The sequence below is a fragment of the Rhinolophus sinicus genome, linkage group LG14, assembly GCF_036562045.2.
Source record: "Rhinolophus sinicus isolate RSC01 linkage group LG14, ASM3656204v1, whole genome shotgun sequence".
Taxonomy (NCBI): domain Eukaryota; kingdom Metazoa; phylum Chordata; class Mammalia; order Chiroptera; family Rhinolophidae; genus Rhinolophus; species Rhinolophus sinicus.
In genome coordinates, this window is record NC_133763.1 from 23,796,289 (window position 1) to 23,822,278 (window position 25,990).

The following is a 25,990-nucleotide window of genomic DNA, read 5'->3' on the forward strand; positions in this document are numbered from 1 at the left end:
TATGTGAAAAAGTTAGACAGCCTGAACTTTTCTCCAACAATTCATGGCTCTTGCATCACAACAATGTACCAGCTCATATGGCATTGTCTGTGAGGGAGTTTTCAGCCAGGAAACAAATAACTGTATTGGAATACCCTCCTTATTCACCCAATGACTTCTTTCTTTACCTGAACATAAAGGAAATATTGAAAGGAAGACATTTTGGTGACATTCGGGACAGCAAGGGTAATATGATGACAGCTCTGATGGCAGTTCCAGAAAAAGAGTTCCAAAATTGCTTTGAAGGGTGGGCTAGGAGCTGGCATCTGTGCATAGCTTCCCAAGGGGAGTACTTCGAAGGTGACCGTAGTGATATTCAGCAATGAGGTATGTAGCACTTTTTCTAGGATGAGTTCGCAAACTTAATAGTCCAACCTACGTATGTTAGGAAGAAAGAAACCTTACAAATAATTTTTCATAACTCTAAGAAAATCTGTACATTTTATTTTGCTATTTGGATCAATTAAAACAAGGCCAATAATATCAAAATTAAATTAGCTACCACATGTTTGACAAATAACTTTAAGTTTTAATAACACATATAATAAATAAAATTTCTCACAAACAAGTAAAATGGCTATTACATTCTGAAGACCAAATAACCAAATAACAGTTAACCATTTTGATTAGACTATAAGCTTCCAGCAGTATTTGTTTTAAGTAAGTTGCTTCATTTCATGGTGAAAAATAAACACGACTTCAAAGAATCTTCCCCTGACTTGGTTTATCTGATGATTTTCAGTGTTTTCAGGGGATCTGACTGCTCATGTTCTCTAGAATTCTTTCTTTTCTCTAAAACAGACCATAAAAACTAAGTCAGTGCATCCTGAAGGTTATAAAGCTCCAACGAATTGTTTCTGGAAATTGTATCCTTTGGTTTGTTAAAAGATGAACTGAGACACATTAAACATTTTAAGAGTTTATTTGAGCAAAAATCATTTGGAATTGACATGGGGTGGGGTGGGCCTCTAAGGAAACCATTACTGGCCAGTGGAAGACAAAGGACCAGTACATCAAGATGAGACAAGGAAATCAGCCACAACTGGCCAAGACCAAGATGGCAACGAAGAGTTACCTGCAAGTAAATTCCAGCCACATCATATGGTCATTATAATACATATCCATGCTAAGTGATACACCCACTGGCACAATGACACCTCTGGAGAGAGTCAAATAAAGACAAAAAAGGGGTATATTCCAAATTCCTGGAAAAGCCCACCACTTCAGAGAACTAATAAGAATATTCCTCCTCCATTCCCATATTAAAAAGCTTAACTAATAAAATCCACAACTGTAAGAAGGGTCGGGGCTACGTCTTGCTTAAGGAAAGCCTTTACTCTGTCTGTGGAGTGGACCAGCTCATAATAAACTGCTTTTGTTCTTTTGTCTGGCTCATGCTTGAATTTTTTCCTGCTCCAGAATCAGGACAGCACTAACTGGAAATGGTGAGGAGAACTCTGCTGACAGGAGCTCAGAGAGAGACTTATGCAGAGAAGGCGCAAGCAAAGGAAAGACATTTTTGAATGGCTGTAGTGGAAAGCCTAGCAGGGTGTTTGTGATTAGTTGTCCTTAGTTTTCGATTTCTTAAGCTTGAGGCATTACAGGCTTAGGGCTTGATTTGCTTACATGGCTGCTAAGGCATTAGGACCACCTCAGTCTAATGGTCTGCTTGTTTAAGTAATGCTACAGGTTTTAATGGTGATTTTACCTAAGGCTGCATATTAAATATTCGAACTCATTTTTCCTTCTTTATACACTTCTACATTCCTTCCGATTTTACCTACAGAGTGTACTTTGAATCAGTGGCTTCTCTGGATCTCATGCCCACCCCCTTTGCCCTGCCTGGTTCCCTGTCCAATCACTAGAGTTTCTGGGTCTGGGCATGTCACTCTGTGCTTAGACTCTCCCATGCACCCTGCTTCACTAGGGTCCAGTTCCAAAGCTGACCTGGCTGAGATTGGCCTCTTTCACCAAAACAGCTCCAGAGCTCCCTTCTAGGTGCCTCTCGTTTCTCTCCTGGGGACACCTGCTCATTATGCTAGTCTTGGTACTAGATTCCTCAAAGCCAACTGATATCCTCCAAGAGGACTTCCCTGACACGAGTCTAAATAGTATTCTCCCATTATTCTTGATCACAGCAGTCTCTACTTTCCTTCAGTAACTTGATGACAGTCTATAATGATGTTTTTTTTAAAATTTTATTAAATTTATTGGGGTGACAATTGTTAGTAAAATTACATAGATTTCAGGTGTACAATTCTACATTACATCATCTATAAATCCCATTGTGTTTTCATCACCCAGAGTCAGTTCTCCTTCCATCACCATATATTCGATCCCCCTTACCCTCATCTCCCACCCCCCACCCCCACCCCCTTACCCTCTGGCAACCACCAAACCATTGTCTGTGTCTATGAGTTTCTGTTTCTCATTTGTTTGTCTTGTTCTTTTGTTGCTTTTGGTTTATATACCACATATCAGTGAAATCACATGGTTCTCTGCTTTTTCTGTCTGACTTATTTCGCTCAGCATTACACTCTCAAGATCCATCCATGTTGTCACAAATGTTCCTATATCATCTTTTCTTACCGCCAAATAGTATTCCATTGTGTATACATACCACAACTTCTTCATCCATTCATCTATCGAAGGACATTTTGGTTGTTTTCATTGTGAGCTTTTTGCTTGCCTACTGTTTACCTGGGGCTGGGTCAAAGGCATCCTCTGCTTTAAAGGAGGGTGTGAGATCCTTAAAGCAGAGGATGCCTTTGACCCAGCCCCAGGTAAACAGTAGATGCCTAATTTGTGTGTGAAATAATGTACAAGAAAAAAAAAAACTTTTCAAGGAATAAATGATCATGTTGTTCAACAGCATTTATCTCTGTTGGGTTGGGTCATGGGTGATTTTAATTTGCTATTTATACATTTATATTTTATACAATTTTTCTTTATGAAAATTAATTACTTTTGTAATCAAGAAATGCCTTTTAAAAAATGAAGCCATCTCAGGGAAGAAGGAGAAGGGAGGGATTCCAGGGCCCACCTCCTGGCAGAACCTTAGGAAAATCTTGATGAGTTTGGGTCCCCACAGTGGTGTGGGCTCCAATTTGCAATTGAGGGGTGGAAGGGGCCAGACTGGTGAGCAGTCAGCTATTGACTGGCAGACAGATTGAGCAATGGAAAAGAAGGGACACTTTGGGATGAAATTGGACTCTTGATTCAGTAGTCCAGAGGTAGGGAATGCATTGTTTTCTTCTCCTTCCACAGGCAGGACGGCTGGGGAGGCCTGAGAGGGGTTAGTGAGATGCCTCCAATAAAGGACGATAATTTGCACTGCACTTCCTGGAGCAAAGCACTTTTTGGAGCTGTAGTTTTCCATCAATAAAATGGTGTTAATGCCTATATGATAGCATTGCTATGAAGATTAAATGAGACCTTGAATGTGAGTTAAGGGCTTATATAGATCCTTACGCATAGGTAGTACTCAATTACTTACTCCAATAACCAGGAACAAGTTTGTGGGATCATCTTATAAGAGAGAGACTTGCCAAGATTGGACTGCCCTCCACAACCATCATGTACCATTTAGTTTAGAATCAGATTTGGGAGCCATTATCTTGAAGCTCTCAGTGGTCTGTAATTATTAATTCTATACTACTTTCTCATGACCTAAATTCTCAAGCTGCGTGGTTGTTTTCCTAGTTACCTGCCAACATCTGCTCTTTGAATATCACTCAGCAATTACTGTTGCTACGTTAATTTAGGTGAATAAAACACAGAGGGATCTTTTTTCATATTTCTACTAATGTGAATGGGTTCCTGGAGTTGAATATCATGGCCTTGTTTTGGTCACTGATTTGTGGGTGGACATCGTGAAATGTCATTTCCAAGAGCTGGTTTGTTTTTTTCTAGACCTCTGACCCACAAGCAAAGTCTCTGCTCTTCCGTTCAGGGAAGGAGACAATGAAAATGACACTTAGTACACTTGCTTGCTTGCTTTTATGTGCACATCTGGACAAATTGAAAGCAGAGTGGAAAACTGCACTTTCTTACACTTTTCAAAGGTGCATTGAAGATAAACATCATTTGAATTGTCAAGTCAATCTTCACAATAGAGGAAAGAAAATTGTCGCTGCACAGAAGGGAAACTGGGGCAAACAAATAATAGAGCTTGATGTGACTGAGTTCTGTCCCCCGCTCCTTTCAGATTGGCGTCTGAAAGACAGGACGGCAGACAAAGGTGGAGGTAAAGACTGCAGGCTTTTGGCTAAATCCTTTGGTTCTGGCTTGAGATTCTTGATTAATTCTCTGACAACCCTTATTTACCAGTTTCACAAATGAGCAAACAGCTCATAAAGACACGTTGTTTGTGCCAGTAAATAATATAGATAAAATGAGGACAACCAGTAACACACATTACATTTTAGTAGTAGTTTCTAGTATAATCATCAAATAGAGCCTTTCACACCCATGCTTGGCACCATAGAGTATTTTGTAGATGGAGCATTTCTAGTAGTTTTACTGTAGTCTCATCTGCTCCCTTAAATGCACTTGGGTGACCCAAGGCCAACAGTGGGGAGTGTTGGAGATGTGGGTGGGGTATGTCCTACTCAGTTCTGTAGGTGCTGCTGTAATAGAGAGATTAGGTGAAGTTGGGGAGTGGGGGATGGAGTGGGGGGGTAGGGAAGACAGATCACAAAAGCCAGGGGATAGAGTCTAACTGGACCTTTAAAATAAAGGGCCAGGGAAACAGAGAAAAATCAGCTTTTGCAACCAAGAGACTGAGAATCAGGAAGGAGAGACAGGACACCTAGGATCAGGCATTGCCTGTGGGGTTTGCTATGGGCTCCTAGCAGGGAAGTGGGTGAGGTGGATGGTTATGCTGAAAAAGCCAGTATGGGGGCCAGGTTACATCAGCTAGAAGGTAAAAAAAATTCTACATGCTTGTGATCAGGGTCTTTTTGTTGAGCCAAGTGAGGCTCACCAGAAATATTTTACTTGCTTTGTGTAGGGGTTTCCTCACTTGGGGCACACTCAGGAGCATTCATTCATTGGCATCAATGAGGCATCCTAATATCCAGTGACTGGTGACCCTGCAGGTGGCTAGCATTTACATTTGTACTGACTCCGCTGTATCAACTGCAGTGATGTTGCATGAGAGAACCTATTTCCCCACCCTCACTCTCATGGTGCACCATCACATGTTGTTATATCCTTTGCCAAAGTGGTGTGTTTTAAATCCTGGGCTTCGGAGCCAGTCAGCCTGGGTGTAAATCCTGGATGTGCCACTTAATAGCTCTGTGACCTTGGGCTAGTGACTAAACCTCTCTGTGCTACTGTTTTTGCTTCTGTAAACGGTGATAATGTGAGTACCCAACTCATAGGGCTGTTATTAGGAGTACATGCAAGAATACAAGACCTCAGAATAGAGCTTGTAGAAGTGTTAAATAAACCCCAGCCATCAGTGCCTGATGGTCCTGCCGGTTCTTGATTCTTTGAAGTCTAATGAAACACAGCATCATTAATAACAGCTGACACTTCCAGGATGCATGATAAGTGAGAGTCGCAGGCTGAAGATAAGAATTTAAGCAGGAGATAAAGCTGTGTTTTGTTCATACAGCCCCAGAATCCTGGGCTAAATTTCCATCAGCCATTTTATTTCGTCTTCTTCTTTCAAGCCCGACTGCCTCTAACCCATTTCTAATGGGTAATTTGTCTCCCTGATCTCAGGGAATGATCCTCCACTTCCTCCGGTGATAATTTATTCTAATCACATTGGCTTGTTTTGTTTGCTGCTGCTAAGCAACACTTAACTGAACTCTCTCTTTGTCCTTTTTTGTTCTTCTTCCCATTCAGCTCAGTACAAGGATCTCCTTTTGAACCAAGCACAGCACAGTTCACAAAAGCAAATAACAAAAGAGAGTGTCGAGGGGAGTGAAATGGTCCCGGCCCCACACTTTGGGAAGCCCTGAGCTTCTGAGGATCCAAGCAGCAGGCAGCTGAGTCAGGGGGATCAGAAAGGCAGTTCTGTTTCTGCAGAGCGGGAGCTCAGCTCACTAACAGCTGCATTGTCACCTTGGCAGTGCTGAGGACCGCCTTAGCCTCTCCCCCACCTAGCTTCTCTGCACATCTCCTATCTCTGGCCTTAGTGTAAGCAGGAAGGAGGGGCAGAGCAGGCACCTTGCTGATGAGGCCCCTGGCTCAGAAGTCCTTAGAACGTGCCTAGGAGAATGTCAGGTTAAAGTTAATGGATGTATTTCAAGATAAGCGTTTCAGCCCAGGAACTGCTATGGCCTCAACCCAAATGCCGCAACGCAGTCATTTTACTTCTGGTTCCACCTGGAGGCTATGCTCACTGCACAGTTCTCCAACCTGCAGATAAGCTGAGGGTAGCACCTTCTGCCAGAGCACTGATGAGATAGCTTTTTGTGTGGAAAGAGGCTGCTTTGAGGTCATACATGGTCTAATATTTACTTTCTCTAAAGTACAGAGGAGGCCAATATCAGGAGCCACCAAAAGGCGCTCACTCACAATATTCTTGGTAATTGGTGAGATGGGTTTGCATCCCTTCCCCAGGCTCACATGGTTTCTGGAGCATCACCTGCCCTATCTCACTTCTCTGTAAAACAAGAGGCCAGAAAGATTTGATGCCTGGGCAGCCAAGCAGAGGGGACTTGTGTTTTCTGCCTTTCTAATGATGTAACTAAAGACTAGGAACTGACACAACCTCTTTACTTGCATGGGGTCTGACATCTCTCTTTGTCTCTGTTTTTGAGTCATAAACATTTTTGTGTATCAAATATTGGATACCTACAAAATATATTTATATATATTTTAAAGATTATATATATATATATATATATATATATATATATATATATATATATATATATTGCAATAATAATAAAAACAACAACACCTGGACACCTCACCCCCCCACACCAGTTTAAGGAAAAGCTCATTACCAGGTCTTTCAAGGATCCCTGGGCCTCTCTATAAAACTTTCCCTTCCCTCACTTTTGTACTAGTAACCATGATCTTGAATTTTGTGTTTAGCATTCCTTGATTTTCTTTTTGGTTTACTTCAGGTGTGTCCCTAATCAATAAATTCAGTTTTGCATGCTTTAACATTTTATATTAATAGAATCACACTGTAACTATTCTTCTGCAACATATTTTTCAAATGTCAATATTATTTTCCAAAGATTCATCCACATTGATGATTATAGCTGAGTTCCTTCTTTTCCAATCTGTTCTGTGTAATGATCCACTAGTTGAATATACCACAATTAATTTTTTTCTCCAGTTAATGGTTATTAGGTTTGACTCCATTTTCTTGCTCCTCAAACCAGTGCAGCTATGGACATGCTTCCAAAACTACTGTGTATAGGGCAATAGTTTCTCTAGGGCAGCAGTTCTCAAACTTCCTGTTCTAGGACATTTTCATGCTCTTAGAAATTATTGATGAAAGGACATTTGCCTATGTGGGTTATATCTAGCAATAGTTACCATATCAAAAATTAACATTGAATGATTTAAAAATATTAATTCATTTAAAAATAACTATAATACACCTGTTTACATGTTACCATGTATATAGCATTTTAATGAAAATAACTACATTTTTGAACACAAAAAAATAGTGAGAAGAGTGACATTGTTTACATTTTTACAAATCTCTTGAATCTTTCTATCTTAATAGAAAGCAGCTGGATTCTCATATCAACTTTTGCATTTAGTCAGATGCAATTTGTTGTTTTGGTTGAAGTATGTGAAGAAAGTCCTGGGTCTCATGGGACTGTAACAATTAGACAGACAATTTTTTTTAAACTTTGGAGACATTTATTTACTTTCCCATATCACTATTCATTGATAAATTTTATGTGTCCTCAGGAAAACATAGCACTATTGAGTGACAATTACATCTTATGGAGAACTTCAATCTTTGGCTACAGTGTTAAGAGCGCCTGGTTTTGAGCCCACAAGCTCTCTTTGATATGATCTCAGAAAGGCCATTATTAGCAGGCCATCTACCCTGGGGCACTGCACAGAGAGTAGACTGGAACACACCCCTAATATTTCTGTGAAAGAGGCCAATTTGTTCAGGAGATTCAGCCTGACGGGGAGGTTTCTTGTCTGGCATACATCTAGGATCCTATGAGAGTGCTCTCAGAGAATGGAGGACAGGGGATGACATCTTTGCTCTTTCCTTCTGTTTAGCTTTAGCTCGCCAATATAATATATTCCAGAAAGGAGCTTATGTGATACCCCAATTTTTGTGGCTGCTGCTGGGGACACCTCTAGGTCACCTGGCTCTAGTGCCAGTGGGGCTTAAGCCAGAAAAGAATTGCAAAATGGCAATTAATGATACCTATTTATAATTACCTTAAATATAAATGGGCTAAATCCCCCAATCCAAAGACATAGAGTTGCTGAATGGATACAAATACAAGACCTATGTATAAGCTGCCTACAAGAGACTCATTTCAGATATATAGGCACACACAGACTAAAAGTGAAGTGATGGAAAAATGATACTCCATGTGAACGGAAACCAAAAGAAAGCTGGGTAGCTATACTTATTTCAGAAAAAATAGACTGTAAAACAGAGTCTATAATATGAGACAAAGAAGGGCATTACATAAATATAAAGGGTTCAATCCAACAATAGGACATAACATTTATAAATGTTTGTGTACCCAACATAGAAACACCTAAATATATAAAACAATATTAACAGAAATAAAAGGATAAATAGAAAGCAATACAATAATAGCAGGGGACTTTATTACTTCATTTTCATCAGTGTATAGATTATCTAGACAGAAAATCAATGAGGAAATATTGGCCATAAATGACATAAATTTATCAGGTCAGATAAATTTAAGATATATATATATATATATATATATATATATATATATATATATATATATATATATATACAGAACATCCAAAAGCAACAGAATACACAATCTTCTCAAGTGCACATGGAATATCTTCCAGAATAGATCATATATTAGGCCACAAAGGGAGTTTTAATAAATCTAAGAAGATTGAAGTCATATCAAGCATCTTTTCTGACCACATTATGGAACTAGACATTAATTACAAGAAGAAAACTGGAAAGTTCACAAATATGTGGAGATTAAACAACATGTTATTGAACAACCAATGGGTCAAAGAACAAATTAAAAGAGAAACCAAAAAATACCTTGGACAAATGAAAATAAACACACAACATACAAAAAATTTTGGGATGCAGTAAAAGCAGTTCTAAGAGGGATGTTCATTGTGATAAATAGCTACATCAAGAAACAATAAAAGTCTCAAGTAAGTAACCTAACTTTACACTTCAAGAAACTAGAAAAACAAAACCCAAAATTAGTAAACAGAAAGAAATAACAAAGATCAGTGTCGATAAATAAAATAGAGACTAAAAACAATAAAAAAGGTCCAACAAAAATAACACAGCTTGTTTTTTGAAAAGATAAACAGAATTAACAAACTTTTATTTAGACTCAGTAAGAAAAAAAGAGCGAGGACTCAAATAAATAAAATCAGAAATGAAAGACGAGACATTACTGATACCACAATACAAAAGATCATAAAAAACTACTATAAACAATACATACCAACAAATTGGACAACCTAAATTAAATGGATACAGTTTTAGAAATATACAACCTACAAAGACTAAATCAAGAAGAAATAGAAAATATGAACAGACCTATTACTAGTAAGGAGATTAAATCACCAATTAAAACAAACAAAAAAAACCTCCCAACAAACAAAAGTCCAGGACTAGACAGTATCCCTGTTAGATTCTACCAAACACTCAAGGAAGAATTAATGCCAATTTTCAAATCTTCCAAAAAAATATAAGAGGAGGGAACATTTCCAAACTCACTTTATGAGCACAGCATTACTTTGATACAACCACCAGATAAGGATGCCTTAAGAAAATAACATTACAGACCAATATTCTTGATGAATAAAGATGCAAATATTCTCAACTAAATATTACCAAACTGAATTCAATAAGACATTTAAAGGATTATACACCACAATCAAGTGGGATTTATTCTGGGGATGCAGGGATGGTTCAATATCTGAAAAAATCAATCAATGTGATACATCATATTAACAAAATGAAGGACAAAAATCATGTGATCATCTCAATAGATGCAGAAAAAACATTTGACAAAATTCAATATCCACTTATGAAAAAAACTCACAAAAAAGTGGATATAGAAGGAACGTACCTCAACATGATAAAGGCCGTAGATGATAAGCTCACAACTAACATCACACACAATGGTAAAAAGATGAATGCTTTCCCACTAATTTCAGGAAAAGATAAGGATTCTCACTTTCAACCTTTTCACCCAACATAGTATTGGAAATGCCAGTCAGAGCAATCAGTTAAGAAGACGAAATAAAAATCATCCAAATTGGAAAGGAAGAAGTAAAACTGTCATTATTTGCAGATGACATGATCCTATATATGAAAAACCCTAAAGACTCCACTAAAACCTTTTAGAACTAATAAACAAATTCAGTAAAGTTTCAGGATACAAAAATCGATATACAATAATCTGTTGCATTTCTATACACTAATAATGAGCTATCAGAAAGAGAATTAAGAAAACAATCCCATTTACCATTGCATCGAAAAGAATAGACTGCCTAGTAAGAAACTTAGCCAAGGAAGTAAAAGACCTGAACACTGAAAACCAAGAGACATGGATGAAATAAATTGAAGAAGACATAAATAAATGAAAAGATATTCCATGCTCATGGATTGGAGAATTAATATTAAAATGTTCATATGACCCAAAGCAATCTACAGATTCCATGCAATCCCTTAAAAAATTCCAACGGCAGTTTTCATAGAAATATATTAAAAATAATCCTAAAATTTGTAATGAACCATAAAAAACCTCTAATAAATAGCCAAAACAATCTTTAGAAAGAACAAAGCTGGAAGCATCACAGTTCTGGATGCTAATAACAGTAGGTTATTTGCATAAAAACTAACATATAGATCAATGGAACCGAATAGTGAGCCCAGGAATAAATCCACACACATACGGTGAATTAATTTTTGACAAAGAAGCCAAAATATACATGGAGGAAAGTATAGTCTCTTCAATAAATGGTGTTGGGAAAACTGGACAGCCACATAACAAAAGAATGAAATTGGACCACTCTTATAGCATTCATAAAAAATAACTCAAAATGGATTAAAGACTTAAATGTAAAACTTGAAACCATGAAATTCCTAGAAGAAACCACAGGAGGTCTGACAATTGACTTCTGAAAGTCATGCTAGAAAAAGTGCTACATACCTCATTATTGAAAATCACTACAGTCACCTTCGAAGTACTCCCCTTGGGAAGCTAAATACCAATGCCAGTGCCTAGTCCACCCTTCAAAGCAATGTTGGAACTCTTTTTCTGGAATGGCCATCAGAGCTGTCGTCATATTACCATAATATCCTGAATGTCATAAAAATGTCTTCCTTTCAATATTTCCTTTATGTTCAGGTAAAGAAAGAAGTCAATGGGGGCCAGATCAGGTGAGTAGGGAGGGTGTTCCAATACACTTATTTGTTTACTGGCTAAAAACTCTCTCACAGACAGTACCGTGTGAGCTGGTGCATTGTTGTGATACAAGAGCCATGAATTTTTGGTGAAAAGTTCAGGTTGCCTAACTTTTCCACACAGCCTTTCAGCACTTTCAAAGAGAAAACTTGGTTAGCTGTTTTCTCTTTGAATAATCTCTTTGAATAATTCATAATGAATAATCCCTCTGATATCAAAATAGGTTAGCAACATCGTTGCAAGAATTTCATGAACTTAATTGTCAGAACTTGTGGGCAGTAACCTCCTTAACACCAGTCTTAGCAATGATTTCTTGATTTGACACCAAAAGCAAAGGGAATGAATGCAAAAATAAACAAGTGGGACTAAAGGAAACCATCAACAAAATGAAAAGACAACCTACTGAATGGGAAAAAAATATTTGCAAATCTTACATCTGGTAAATGGTTTATGTCCAAAATATATCAAGAACTCATGCAACTAAGCAGTAAAATAAACAAAAACAGTCTAAATAAAAAATGGACAGAGGAACTAAATAGACATTTTTCCAAAGAAAACATACAGATGGCCAGCAAGTACATGAAAAGATGCTCAAAGTAACTAATTATCAGGGAAATGCAAATCAAAACCATAATTAGATATCAACTTATACCTAAAAAAGAAAGACAAAAAATAACAAGTATTGATGAGGATGTGGAGAAAAGGGAACCCTGTGTGCTGTAGTTGGGAATGTAAATTGGTGTAGTCACTATGGAAAAGAATATTGGAGGCTCCTTAAAAAATTAAAAATAGAACTACCATGTGATCCCGCAATTCCACTTCTGCTATTTACATGAAGAAAACAAAAACACTAACTCAAAAAGATATATGCACCCCCATGTTCATTGCAGCATTATTTACAATAGCCAAGATCTGAAAGCAAACTAAGTGTCCTTCATAGATGAAAGGATAAAGAAAATGACCAGGTACATGTATACAATGGAATATTATTCAGTCATAAAAACAATGAAATCTTGCCATTTGCAACAACATACATGGACCTTGAGGGCATTATGCTAAGTGAAATAAGTCAGATAGAGAAAGACAAATACTGTATGTGGAATGTAATACACTAACAAACATCAAAAACCCAAGCTGGTAAATACCAAGAAGAGTTTGGTGGTTGCCAGAGGCAGGATGATCGATGAAATGGGTGAAGGGAATCAAAAGGCACAAACTCCCAGTTATAAAATAAGTAAGTCCTGGGTATGCAATGTACAGCATGGTGACTATAGTTAATAATACTGTATTGTATTTTGAGAGTTGCCAAGAGAGTAAACCTTCTAAGTCCTATCGCAAGAAATAAAGTTTATAAGTATGTATGGTGACTAGACTTATTGTGGTGACCATTTCACAATATATACAAATATTGGATTGCTATGTTGTACACCTGAGACAAATATAATGCTACAGGAAGACCGACAATTAAGTTTGTGAACTTGTTGCAATGATGTTGCTAATCTTTTTTGGTATAAGAGGGATTATTCATTATGGATTTGTACCAATGGGACAAACAGTTAACCAACTTTACTATTTGCAAGTGCTGAAAGGCTAAGTGAAAAAGCAATGATGTATATAGCACTTGTTCTAGGATGAGTTTACAAGCTTAATTGTCAGATCTCATATGTCAATTATGCCTCAATAAAAATATAAAACAATGTATTAGAAAATGAATCAGTTGTACATTTTCAGAGTTCAAAGTAGTGAGGCCTCTTCTTATGGTTAAAGGCTCTGGCTCTCGATTATTTCAAATTTATCTAATTCATTTTTCTTTCTCTCTAACTTTGCCAATGTGGAATTATTCAATATAGATAAAATGTAAATGTTTCCTTCAGCAGAGTTTATTCATGCAAACGATTTGACTAATCCTCCACTTAGTTTTCCTTCCTCATGCTCTCAAACAAAATGAGAAAAAGAGTTGTGCCTTCAACTCTAGCTAAAAAAAAAAAAGGTTTTACTTTACATGCACTTAAGTTTGGGATCCAGTGAGGCTAATTTAGGCTTCTTTTGAATTGTGTTTTCTTGCCTAGGACTTATCTTGAGAAGGGCAAAAAGAAAATTTAAAATTTACAAAGTGATAAATAAATTTGGGAACCATATAACTAAAAACAGAAAGGGCTGCTCATAAGATTCTTGCTGATAGATCTGGTATTCAGATTTCGTTCTTGTCGGCCACTCAGAAGGCACAATGGACATTGCCAATTTCATCTATGAACCCGTTTAAACTCAGTAAGAAAGGCAAAGTGTGGATGAGATGGTCATTTAACATGTGACTCTCTTTACCCTGACTATGCAAGCAATTGTCTTCATAGATCCTCACAGAAGGTTAACCGGAAGGAGGGTGAGAACTGCCATTCTGATGGGTAGTAGAATGAGGGTTGCCCAGAACATAGTTGGTGGTCGAATAGCTGTTGGATGCTTTCAATTTAACGTTTAATTTACAGGACTAACTACATTATTACAATTATGTACAGTGATTCCTTTATAAAAAGGGCAAGTAAGAGAAAAGTGCATGTAAAATGTTTATGCTCATTAAAGGAATCATAGGTTTACAAATATCAAAATATACTCATGAAGTTGACCTTATAGGTGATATCCAGCTCTATGGCTTTTCTGGCATCTAGGAGTTAAAAGAATCATGTCAAAGCTACAGTAAACCCTCTTATAAAAAAAGCCTGTGTAGAGTGAAGACCTCGTTTTCACCACTGGTAGTTTACACCTGGTGCTGACAGTCCCATTGAGAGCTCTCCGCATGTGAGTAGGAGCCAAGGTTAAATCATTACCTATGCTTGTTCCCAATCAGTGCAAGGTCCGGGGCAGATCAGTTGGCTAATGAAAGCCATCTAGATGCTCCTGAGACACGATGTGGTCTGGTGTACCCTCTTCCTCTTGTCTCAAATCTTGGCTGCCACATCAAGTAATTGGGTATTAGGAAATATTGATTTGGAGGAAGAGGACTTGGTGACTTGAGGGAGCTCAGTTTGGAGGACTGTTTTAAGTAAGGGCTTGGAGAAATACATCCTGACCGTGTTTACCTTAAACAGGTCAGACACGGAACCAGACACGGAGTAGAGCCTCAGAGACATTGTGAAGAGTTCAGCAGCAAATGGGAAAACTCGTGTAACGGCTTCTTACATTTGAAATCTGAGATCATTTGTCCTCCAATACTTTGTCATGTCCTCATTTCAAAGACTTTTCCAAATGAAGATTTTTCACTTTTCTAAAAACCACATGGAGCGCTCCATGCGATTGCACAGTAATAGTGCAATGGATATTTACTCAGGCTTTCATGTTTCCCTCTGAAAATGCCCGGTTTTGTTTCTAATTGTTTCTTTTTGTCTAATTATTACTATTATTATTATTATTATTATTATTATTATTAGTGCTTTCTCACTTGCAGCCTCTCAGTTTTAAAGGACATTTGGTGAACTGCCAATTATTTAAATCACACTTTCCAAGGCAAAGCCCTGTGTCTTGAGTGATTCTGGGTTGAGGGGAGATAAGAAAAGTCAATCAATTTCTTATTTTCACACAGTGTCTTGACACATTAGTAAAACAATCCTGAATGACTAATCATAATCTTTTAAAGTTATGTCTATATTTCACAGCTGTAATCATTAGTGCCAAATGAAAATCACCTAAAATCACCGTTTAGGTGATTTTAGCGGTAATCCCATTGTTGAGTTCCTTAGGGATATGCATTATACTCTAATACAGCAATAACTTGGGAGAATTTTGCTATTGCAATGAGTTTTGGCATGGTATTATTGCTTTAGAGAAAATTCAGTTCTAAAAATCTTATTTCCCATTCACACATCTGAAAATAGGTTTAGACTTATTGCTTTCATTCTCAAATTTGATTATCAACATTTAATTAGTAATCATTATTTGCCTCCTCCCTGAAAACACGTGCTTTAGATGTACCTCGGTGTCTCTGTCCTTGAACTCTTCAGCCCTTGGGAGTCAACTTCCCATATAATATTTAAACAAAATAATTGAGACCTTATCTCGCATGACTGCAGCAAGTTTGGTCCCATCCCAAAGAGTGTCTCTGAAGGTCCTGGGTATGTTTAGGGTTTCTTCCTGGTTGTTACTTGTTTTCTCTTACTTCAAGTGACTTCTAGCTGTTTGCCTTCAATCTCTGGCCATATACAATGTCACTGTATCTGTGAATCTCTCCATCTATTTTATTCTTGCCCCAAATGCTGACCCAGCCTCATCCCCTTAGTCTACAAAACAGAATGAGGCTGGTGTGGAGGCTTGGAGGTGATACAGCAGAATTATAACCCAGAACAAGAGATGGGTTACACCTCTCTATCCTCATAATTATTACCTGCACCCTCAGAATCCTTTTGTACTGATACCCCCTTTCCCTCAAATTCCTCTGCAGGGATGGCAGGTATGGATAGTGTGCCTCCTAATCATGTCTTTCCTCCCACAGAAGACCAGGACTCCTAATTACATGTCTGTTAGTGGGAACCCAATCTCTTACCTCATAATTGTCATATCAAGATGCATTCCACCACAAAAGAAGTAACTTTTTCCACGTTTAACCATAATAAACTAAACAGAGTCAGAGGCATCTGCATTTGGATTACCTCACCAAAGTTCAACAGCAGCTTGTACATGTATGAGAAAAATTGATCACAAAAATAGTCCTTCCCATGACAGAGATCAAATCTCCCCAATGGATAAATTTCACCTTCTTCATTCATGCATAAATGACTGGAGTTTTAAAAATAGCACATGTTGGGGAGTCTATCTATCTATCTATCTATCTATCTATCTATCTATCATCTATCTATCATCTATCTATCATCTATTGATCTCTTGATCTATCTACCTACTTACCTATCCATCCTTATAGTAGAGGCATATCTACAGACACATGTGATAAGAATATACCTATAATGGTAGAAATCTTTGATTGTAGAGGTCAACATCCACTAACAGATGTGGAGTGTATCTTTTGCATATACTGAGGAGTGTTGCATAAACTACAGATGACATGGGATCAAAACTTAAATAAACATTGAAGTTAACTTGGATAGTAGTGATTTTTTTAATAAAGAAAAGGTTTTATTTGTCTCACATAATGTTCAGAGGTGGGCAGTCCAGGGAAGATGAGAGAACTTAACACCACCACCACAACAACCACCACCACCACCACAACCACCATCACCACCACCACCACCATCCTGCTCCATCATCTTTAGTATGTTGCCTTGTGGCACGGTGACTGGAAATCCCTAGTCCATACACACAGTGGTGTGTGTGTGGGGGGGGAGGGAAGCAAAAGTGAAAAAGGAGGAAGGAAGGAGGTGGTGCCAGCAGAGTTCATATTCTTGAGCCAGTTTTAATAGTTGTGATTACATTTGTATATCATTTATTACTGTGTGACAAATCACCCTAAAATGAAATGGTTGTAAACAGCAATCACGTATCATTGCTCATGAGTCTATGGGTCAGCTTAGAAGTTCTGCTGATCTGAGTCAGGCTTTGCTGATCTCAGCTGGACCCACTCATGTATCTGTATAAGCTGGTGGATGGGTATGGATGACGGCCAATATTGATTGATCCCGGGGATGGTCATTGGATGATTTGGGATGGACCCACTCACATGTCTGCCATTGTCAGGCTGTCAGCTGAGGCAAGGTGGGATGTGTCTCATCACCTAGCAGGCTAGCCCAGGTCTGTTCACATGGTGGCTGGGCAGAGTTCCAAAAGAGGGAATGGAAACATGTGAGGTCTCGTGAGGCCTAGGCTCAGACTTCGCAAAATGTCACTCCTTCTATTGTCCCAAAGTCATGAGTTCAGCTCAGAATCAAGGTGGACAAACAGCCTCTATCTCTGTCTTTTTTTTAATGTTTCAAATTTTACTTTTATTGAGATAAAATTGACATATGAAATTATATTACTTTCAGATGTAGGATGATACTGATTTAAGAATTACACTTAATGAAACAAACAGGATATAAACCAGAAAGCTAGCTATAGTTGACATTCACTAGAGATACTTGAACATGTGTTACAAGAGATGGTATAGTATGGTGTGGTGGTCAGAGTGTAGGCTGTATGCATTTAAATCCAGGCTCTACGATTGATTCGCTTCACAAGCTTGGAAAATTGAATTAATTTCTCTGAATTTCAGATCCTTCACCAGAAATCATGTTGATGATGATGATGGTGATGATGATGATGATACTTGCCCCATGTTTGTTTGGAGGCTTATATGAGGTAAGTCAAGTTAAGCCCATAGAACAGTGCCTGGTATGTAGGTCTTATCATAATACATCGGAACACTCATTAATCCCACACTTCAGAACACTTGGTCCTTGACTTCCTTTGGGAATACATTTCAGTCGTTAGTCATGTGCTTCCGTATATCACCAATGGATGAACCTTTCAAGTTTCACTGAAATTTTAATCTTTCATTTGATAAGCAGGCTTTTCCTTGCCTTGAGAACTTCTTGAGCCAGTTTCAATAATTCTGTTTTATTGTCTTTATGGAGCGTGTGGTGACTTTAGGGGAGAAATGTAAGACATATTCAATGTCTATTTTATTTTATTTGTTTATCAAAAGCAGAAGGAACTATATGAATGTATGAAGTAATCAAAAAAGCATGGACCTTCCAAGAACCATGACCCACCTACTACAGCTAACGTATGGAGTACGAGCTTGAGGAGGCTGAGAGACAGACTGGCCAATATTAGCGGACAGATCATAGAGGGACTTTTATATCATGTTGGACTCCATCTGATCACACAGATGACTTCCTCTCAGCTAAATAGACAATGACAAGCCTGGAATTAAAGTGGTTGAAAAAAAAAGCCTCCATTTTCTGGCTCTAAAATGTGAATCATCTCATGACTCAACCTCATCTTTTTCATTAGCAACCTAAAAGCTGACTTTCTTTTGGAGGCTATTTCGTAAAGAAACCAAACCTCCCTTCACAAGAGTTGCTAAATCTTGTGAGTTGCAAAGAACAGTGGGCGAACACTGAGATGTACTTATTGACCAGGTCGAGCTCTCCTCCAACTGAGTGAATCCTGCAGCCTCACGGCAATTTAAATCCATGCTTTAAGAAAGTCACTGGAGGCCAGTTTTTTGGATGCTCAAAAAACTTTTAAAATAATTATAGCTGCAAACCTTGCAAAGTGAAAAACTCTTAGTTGTTTTTTTTTTGCACATGAAATTTACAAGAGAATAAAAGCAGTATGCTTTACTATTTTCTCTGGCTGCTTAGCATACTTTTCTCAGAATCTTTGTGGGAAGATACACACATACATACACATCATATATATTACACACACAATCACACACACACGCACATGAGGTCTGACAATTAAGTTTGTGAACTTGCCACCGTGCATTTACATTGGCAGCACTGTACAAACAGTTTGGTAAGGTTTCATAATCTTGGTATATCAGTGTCTCACAGCTGTGTTTGTGTGGACTTGTGGTGGTATCTTGCTGAGTGGCGTTCATTATTGTTGTTACATGTTTTTGTGTACTGTCGCGAGAATGTCTGAGCTTGAATTAGAGCAAAGAACAAACATTCAATTTTTTGTTAAACTTGGCAAGAGTGGGAGTGAAATCAGGGACATGTTAGTCCAAGTTTATAGGGATAATGCCATGAAGAAAACGGCAGTGTACAAATGGATTAAACGTTTTTCTGAGGGGAGGGAACATGTCACTGATGAAGAGAGGTCAGGGCAGCCAGTAACAAGCAGAGCTGATGAAAATGTTGCAAAAATTCATAGACTTGTGTGTCAGAATTGTCGACTGACTGTGAGAAGCATAGCAGACCAAGTAAACATTGATAAAGAAATAGGAAAATCTTAACTGAGAATCTTGGCATGAGAAAGGTGTGTGTAAAATGATCCCGAAGGAGCTCACCTATGAACAAAAGCAAAGGGAGCTTTTAGCCAGTAAACAAATAACTGTATTGGAACACCCTCCCTACTCACCTGATCTGGCCCCCAGTGACTTCTTTCTTTACCCAAAGATAAAGGAAATATTGAAAGGAAGACATTTTGATGACATTCAGGATGTCAAGGGTAATATGACAACAAATCTGATGGCCATTACAGAAAAAGAGTTCTAAAATTGCTTTGAAGGGTGGAACAGGTGTTGACATCTGTGTATAGCTTCGCAAGGGGAATACTTCAAAGGTGACTCTAGTGATATTCACAATGAGGTATGTAGCAGTTTCTCTAGGATGAGTTCGCAAACGTTAATTGTCAGACCTCGTGTGTGTGTGTGTGTGTGTGTACATACAGAGGAGAGAGAGAGAGAGAGATTGAGAGAAAGCATTTTTATTTTGAGGAATTGGTCATGTGATTATGGGGGTTGGCAAGTTCGAAATCTACTGGGTAGCTAGAGATTCAGGTAAAATCTGATCTTACAGTTTTGAGTCCAAAGGATTGAAACTTAGGCAGAATTTCTATGTGCAATCTGGAGACAGACTTCCTTTTTCTTTTTCCTTGGGGAATCTCAGTCTTTTCTCTTAAGACCTTCTACTGATTGGATGAGGCTCACACACAATACAGAGAGTAACTGCTTTACACAAAGTCTACGGATTTAAATGTTAATCACATCTAAAAAATCACCTTCAGATAAATGACTAGATTGGTGTTTGACCAAACGAATGGGCACTGTAGCCTAGTCAAATTGACACACAAACTTATCCATCACATGACCTTGATTCCCTCCATCACAAGCACTTGGGCCAGCCTTTGCCTCAGGATATGGAAGCCCAAAGAATCAGGAGCCACAGGGAATTCTTTCTGATAAGGGCAGCAGCATGATAAGTGTCCACTTCCAAGGATAGCAGTGGGGGTTCTTGCAAAGGGTCCAGGGCCTGATGTTGAGGGTGGCACCTAGGAAGACAGTGGCAGTGGAGAGATCTCTATGGGACAGTTTGTGGCATTATTCTGGAATATTTGCTTGGCTGTGTAAACTTAGCCACTGGTTCTACAACCCCCTAGAGATACTTGAGCAACTAAATATTTACTAAATTCCTTCTGAATTAGTCAAATTTCATTTCTATAATTTCCAACTGATTCAGGAGGTGACAAGAAAGTGAGCCTGAAAATTGTTTATGATCTGCTGAACTTGCTTCTATGAGTGTCTGGTGTATTGAATAAGGGAGGAATTTCTGTCTCATAGATAGAGAAAGAAGTGTGAGCTGATGGAAATGCAGCTGGGGGAGCCACACAGAGGGAATGAATGAGGTTATGGGAGACCGCCTAGGCCACTGGGAGAGATTTTTGATGGGAATGTAAAGGCAGAAGCCTGGTCTCTGATTAGTCTAACACATGAGAATTATGTATCTTCTTGGCATCCTCTTGATTCAGGATAAACTACCTCCTATATTGAGAGTAAGTTTTGTACCCATTTCAACAGGAAGAGTAGAAAGGAAATCCCAGCATATAGAAGCTCATGTGGTACTGGCTTCTGCACAAACCAGATGTGATGTCTGGCTGAAAAATCCAGATAAAGAGGACTCTCTTAAAATAGGTTAGCCAAATATTTTCAATGCCCTTGAAGCACACAAGATAATTATTTCTCCCTGCAGGTATATATTTTTTCTTTGGATTGCTCTGGGTCCTTTAGCTACTTATCTTCAAATACTCATTTAGCCCTGATATACAAACTATTAGCTTTTCCATCTTTTATGAGTTTATCAGTGTTCATAAGGTTAATTATTTCTTCAAATACCACAGAGAGGACAATGGGAGACAACAGCAGCAGAGTAATTGTCATGCTTTGAATGGCTTGGTGCTTTGTATTTTCATGTAACTTTCCAACACATTTTACTTCCTCTTCCTCCCAATTTTCACAGTGAACTTTATTTTTCACATATGGAGTCAACCAGACAAAGTGCTAGATGTCCAAGCCTACATGATAACATAATAATGCATTAAAATGAAACTTGTCGACCCCGAGCTTGGCAGATGTTCTTTCTCTCTCATATAGCGTTGATGATTGACCTAGAAAGAATTTAGCTTGTTTCTGTTAGACACACTAAATCTCAAGAACCAATAAACAGTGTTAACCAGATAAATAAAACTATTAAAAATGAGAAAATAGGACTTAACTAAGAATCTTTGCAAATGGATAACCCGACCAGAGGAAAGCATCTGAACCAGTTACCATGAAAACAGGGGAAACATAAAACCCCTAGCAATCAATGTTTTAGGTCCAAGTGAGCTGAGCAGAGTTCCTGTGGTGGCTTCATCTCCACAGGTGAAAGAAGGCAGGCAGCTGTGGTTCTACTGAGAAGTGGTTAGGGAAAAACAGGGAAGGAAAGAGTGGGAGGAATTATAGTAGAAGGGTTCAAATACGGACATAGCTGGACAAAGAAGGAGGCAAAGCTGAGAGGGGATTCATAGACTGGATTACGTCAAAGTGGTCAGCAACCTGGAAGTTGTAATGAGATAATAAAGTATATATAGAGGAAATAATGGATGAATAACACTGCAGGTTAAGTCAACACAGTGAGAGGCAGGTATGTTTCAATTTATGGTTTCAAATGTGGAGCAGTTCTAAGTGGTGACAATTCTCAGGTGTCTTCATGGGCATGAAGATGAAAGAAGAGGAAGAGCAAAGGGCATGGGAATGAGCAAGTTAGGGCTGAGAAGCCAGCTTGTTGGATGGTTGCCCTTATGCATACGCAAAACACCCAGGATGATAGATGAGGGTAGAAAGAATGGTCTGAACTGAGTGTCTCAGTCTTTGGGGTAGAACCAGAAGGTGGTATGGCTGAATGGCAGGGATCTAAAAGAAACAATGCTTTTCACTTGATGGTGAGGGAGTCATAACTGCGAGAGGAATGGGGACAGAGAAGGACCCAGATATACCCTGCCTCTTAGGCTTTTGGGACACTGGAGCATAAGCAGGAGTGATTCAAGTGTCTTATAGCTGGTGTAAAACTCAGGAAGGTTTCTCTCAGTAGAGAAAAGGAGTGAATGGGAGAATTTGGAGAACAATTTATTGCACCTTATTTGCCATGGAGCAGGGTCTTGGAGAAGGGAAGAGAGGGAGGTTGAGTTAAAACTATAGAATATATGTTGATGGAAGGAGAACTGACTCTGGGTGGTGAACACACAATGTGATATGTAGATGATATATTACAGAATTGTACACCTGAAACCTATATAACTTTACCAACAAATGTCACCCCATTAAACTTTAATTTAAAAAAAGTATAAAATTCAGGACTTCCAAGACCTGTAGCAAACCTTATGCTCAGTGAATTCTACCAGGAATCATAATAGTTGCTTACACCTGTACCATGTGGTGATGGTTAATTTTATGTTAGCTTAGCTGAGAAATGGTACCCACTTTTTGGTCAAAGACCAGTCTAGATGTCACTGTGAAGGTACTTTTTGGATGAGATTAACATTTAAATCAGCAGATTTTGAATAAGACCTATTGTTCGCCCAATGCGGATGCAATTCATCCAGTCAGTTGAAGGCCTTAAGAGCAAGGAGTGAGGTCTCAGAGTAAGGAGGAATTCTGCCCTCAGGCTGCCTTTGGTCTTGAGCTGCAACATCAACTCTTCCCTGGGTCTACAGCCTACTAGCTTACACAGATTTTGGATTTAGACCCCATGATTACATGATTCAATTCCTTAACCCCTCCCCCTCTTCACACACACACACACACACACACACACACACACACACACACACAGGATCTAGCAGCATCCTGGTCTCATCTTGCCTTAGATAAATTCCTGGCCTGAGGATTAAGCACTCAGATTAATTAGAAGTGCCCAAGTCCCTGGGAAGGAATTAGATCGTGCATTCAATTATATACATCTCCCACCTTTTTTCCATTCAAATAACTGTGAATCTGGCACTATGATTAATGTTTTGTATATGAAGAAACCAAGGCTCAAATTTTTCACATGAGTAAATTCTAGTTTAGGCAACAAGGAAGACCGAACTAATGCTGACAATTATTATGCTCATCTCTTCTGCCCAGTTTCTACTTTTTTTTCTTGAGGCAAACATATATAATGTAAAATTTACCATTCTATCCCTTTTTAAGTATACATTTCTCCATTTCTAAGGTGATACTGAATTCTTTCCTTTGGAAATATGAAAATATCCCCTAGCAGTAAAAGGAACTTAATAAGATTAAATACGATTTGAAAATCCAGGCAACAATTGTGTTAGAACTCACTAATTCTGGGGACTATTATGAAGCAGTTAAACCAGGTTATTAGTTAGAGCATGTGTGTGAAGATCTAACTATCTTGCAGGTGAACATGTGAATATATTTACATGGCCTCTGCATCTATAACTGTAATGAAGAATAGATTTTCTCAGGGGAAGCAAAACAAGGCAGACAATAAGCCATTTGCTCTTCTACAAGAAAAATTTAATTTATCACCATATGTATTATTTGGAAATATTAATACTTGAAAGATAAATTCATGTCAACCACAGCTAGTGAGAGTTGCCTTCTCATTAGGTGTATTAATTGCCTCATGGTAAGAAGATTTCAACTCCTGTGTCAACTTTAATTGTGCAGTGAAGGCTGCCTGGAGTACTGTATTAAATGGGCATTTGAGATTGGTGCTGCCCATTCAACCCAAAAAAAACTTACTTGAGCACCTACAATATTCAGGTAGTGCATTAGATATTGAGGATATTGAAGATGGCAGATGAGAACATCCCAGTTTCTGCCCTCAGAGAATTGAGAGCCTAGATATGAAAACAATTAATCTAGTTATTCCATTAGAGGTAGCAATGCTGTAGGAGTACAGGTGTGGGTACAGTTAAGCATCCCATCTGGTCTGGGGGGTTTTTGGACAGCTCCCTATAGGAAGGAATGGTTGGAGCTTTGTGGGGGTGGAGAGGAAATAGACAGATATTGTTTGTACTGAGCAAGGGAAGAGAAGTGATATATTGTGTTCTACATATATTTTAACTCATTTAGAGGCAGACTTATAACCACTTAGGCAAGTTTTCAAGATGTGTAACATGGTTTTGAGGTATGTTGTAACTACCTCTGTCAGTCAGTCAAAATGGGAGACTTGGACTAAAAATTCAGAATAGAGGGCCCAGAAGAGGCCAAGACACATGTGACATTGATATATGAGGTGTGGCTGGTTAGGTCATTTGGTTAGAACATGGTACTGATAACACCAACGTTGCCAGTTCGATCCCCACATGGGCCACTTTGAGCTGCGCCCTCCTTAAAAAAAAAAAAAAGTTGGAGTACATTGACATATAACAGAGGTGGAACTAGAGAGCAGTAGGGAAAGAAGTCTTTTTGGTAAATGATGATGGGGCAATTGGATATCCTAATGGACCTCTACTTCACATTGTATAAAAAAGTCAATTGTGGCTGGATTAAAGACTTAAATGTAAAAAGTAAATAAAAATATTTAGAAGATAATCTTAAGAGAGAATCTTTATAACCCAGGGCACAGGGAATGATTTCATAAAAAGACACAAAATCCACTAGTCAAAAAATAAAATATTGATAAAATTCAATACATTAAACTTCAGCACAGATTTCATCAAAAGTTAAAAAGACTCCATTAAAGATAGTGAAGAGACAAACCACCAAGAATGAAAAGCTATATGTGAATATATATCTGAGAAAGAGCTTGTGTCAAGAATATATAATGAGTTCCTTTAAATAAATAGAAAGGAAAATCCAAAGGAAAAGTGGGCAAACTCGAGCAGGTATTTTGCCAGAGGATATGTAAATAGCTACTACAGAGAAAAAGAAAATTAAACTAATTGATAATCAGAAAAATGCAAATTCAAACCACAATGAGATTATATTACATACTCACTGGATAGATTGGCAAAATTAAAATGACTGATAATACCAAGTGTTGAAAATATAAAGCAACAGGGACTCTCATACACTGCTGGGTGACATGATAAATTTACTCAACTACTTTGGAAAATAGTTTGGTATTATTTCCTGAATTGAATATCCCTACACCTAATACCCAACAATTTCATTCATAAATGTATCCAACGAAATCTTATACAGTTATAAAAATGAGCAAACTGTATGGTTTTAACATAGATAAATCTCACAAATATAATGTTGAGTGACACTAGCAAGACCCACACTAACACATGTGCACACAAAAATTGTATAGTATAATTCTATTTATACAACTTTCAAAACCAGGCAAAGTCAGAGTACATTATTTAGGGATATATACAGAGGTAGTAAAACTAAAGACAGCAAGGAAATTAACATCACAAAAGTCAGCATAACGGTAACCTCCACGGGGGAGGAGGAAAGTACTGGTCTGGGAAGG

At 38.2% G+C, this 25,990-nt stretch overlaps 1 non-coding gene across 1 annotated transcript; it reads right to left on the minus strand.

Moving 5' to 3' along the window:
* Positions 1-7,916: 7,916 nt before the first annotated feature.
* Positions 7,917-8,043, minus strand: LOC141568722 (small nucleolar RNA SNORA25). Its single transcript, XR_012491942.1, has one exon. It is a non-coding gene; the product is annotated as a small nucleolar RNA SNORA25 (small nucleolar RNA).
* Between the last annotated feature and the right edge of the window lie 17,947 nt (positions 8,044-25,990).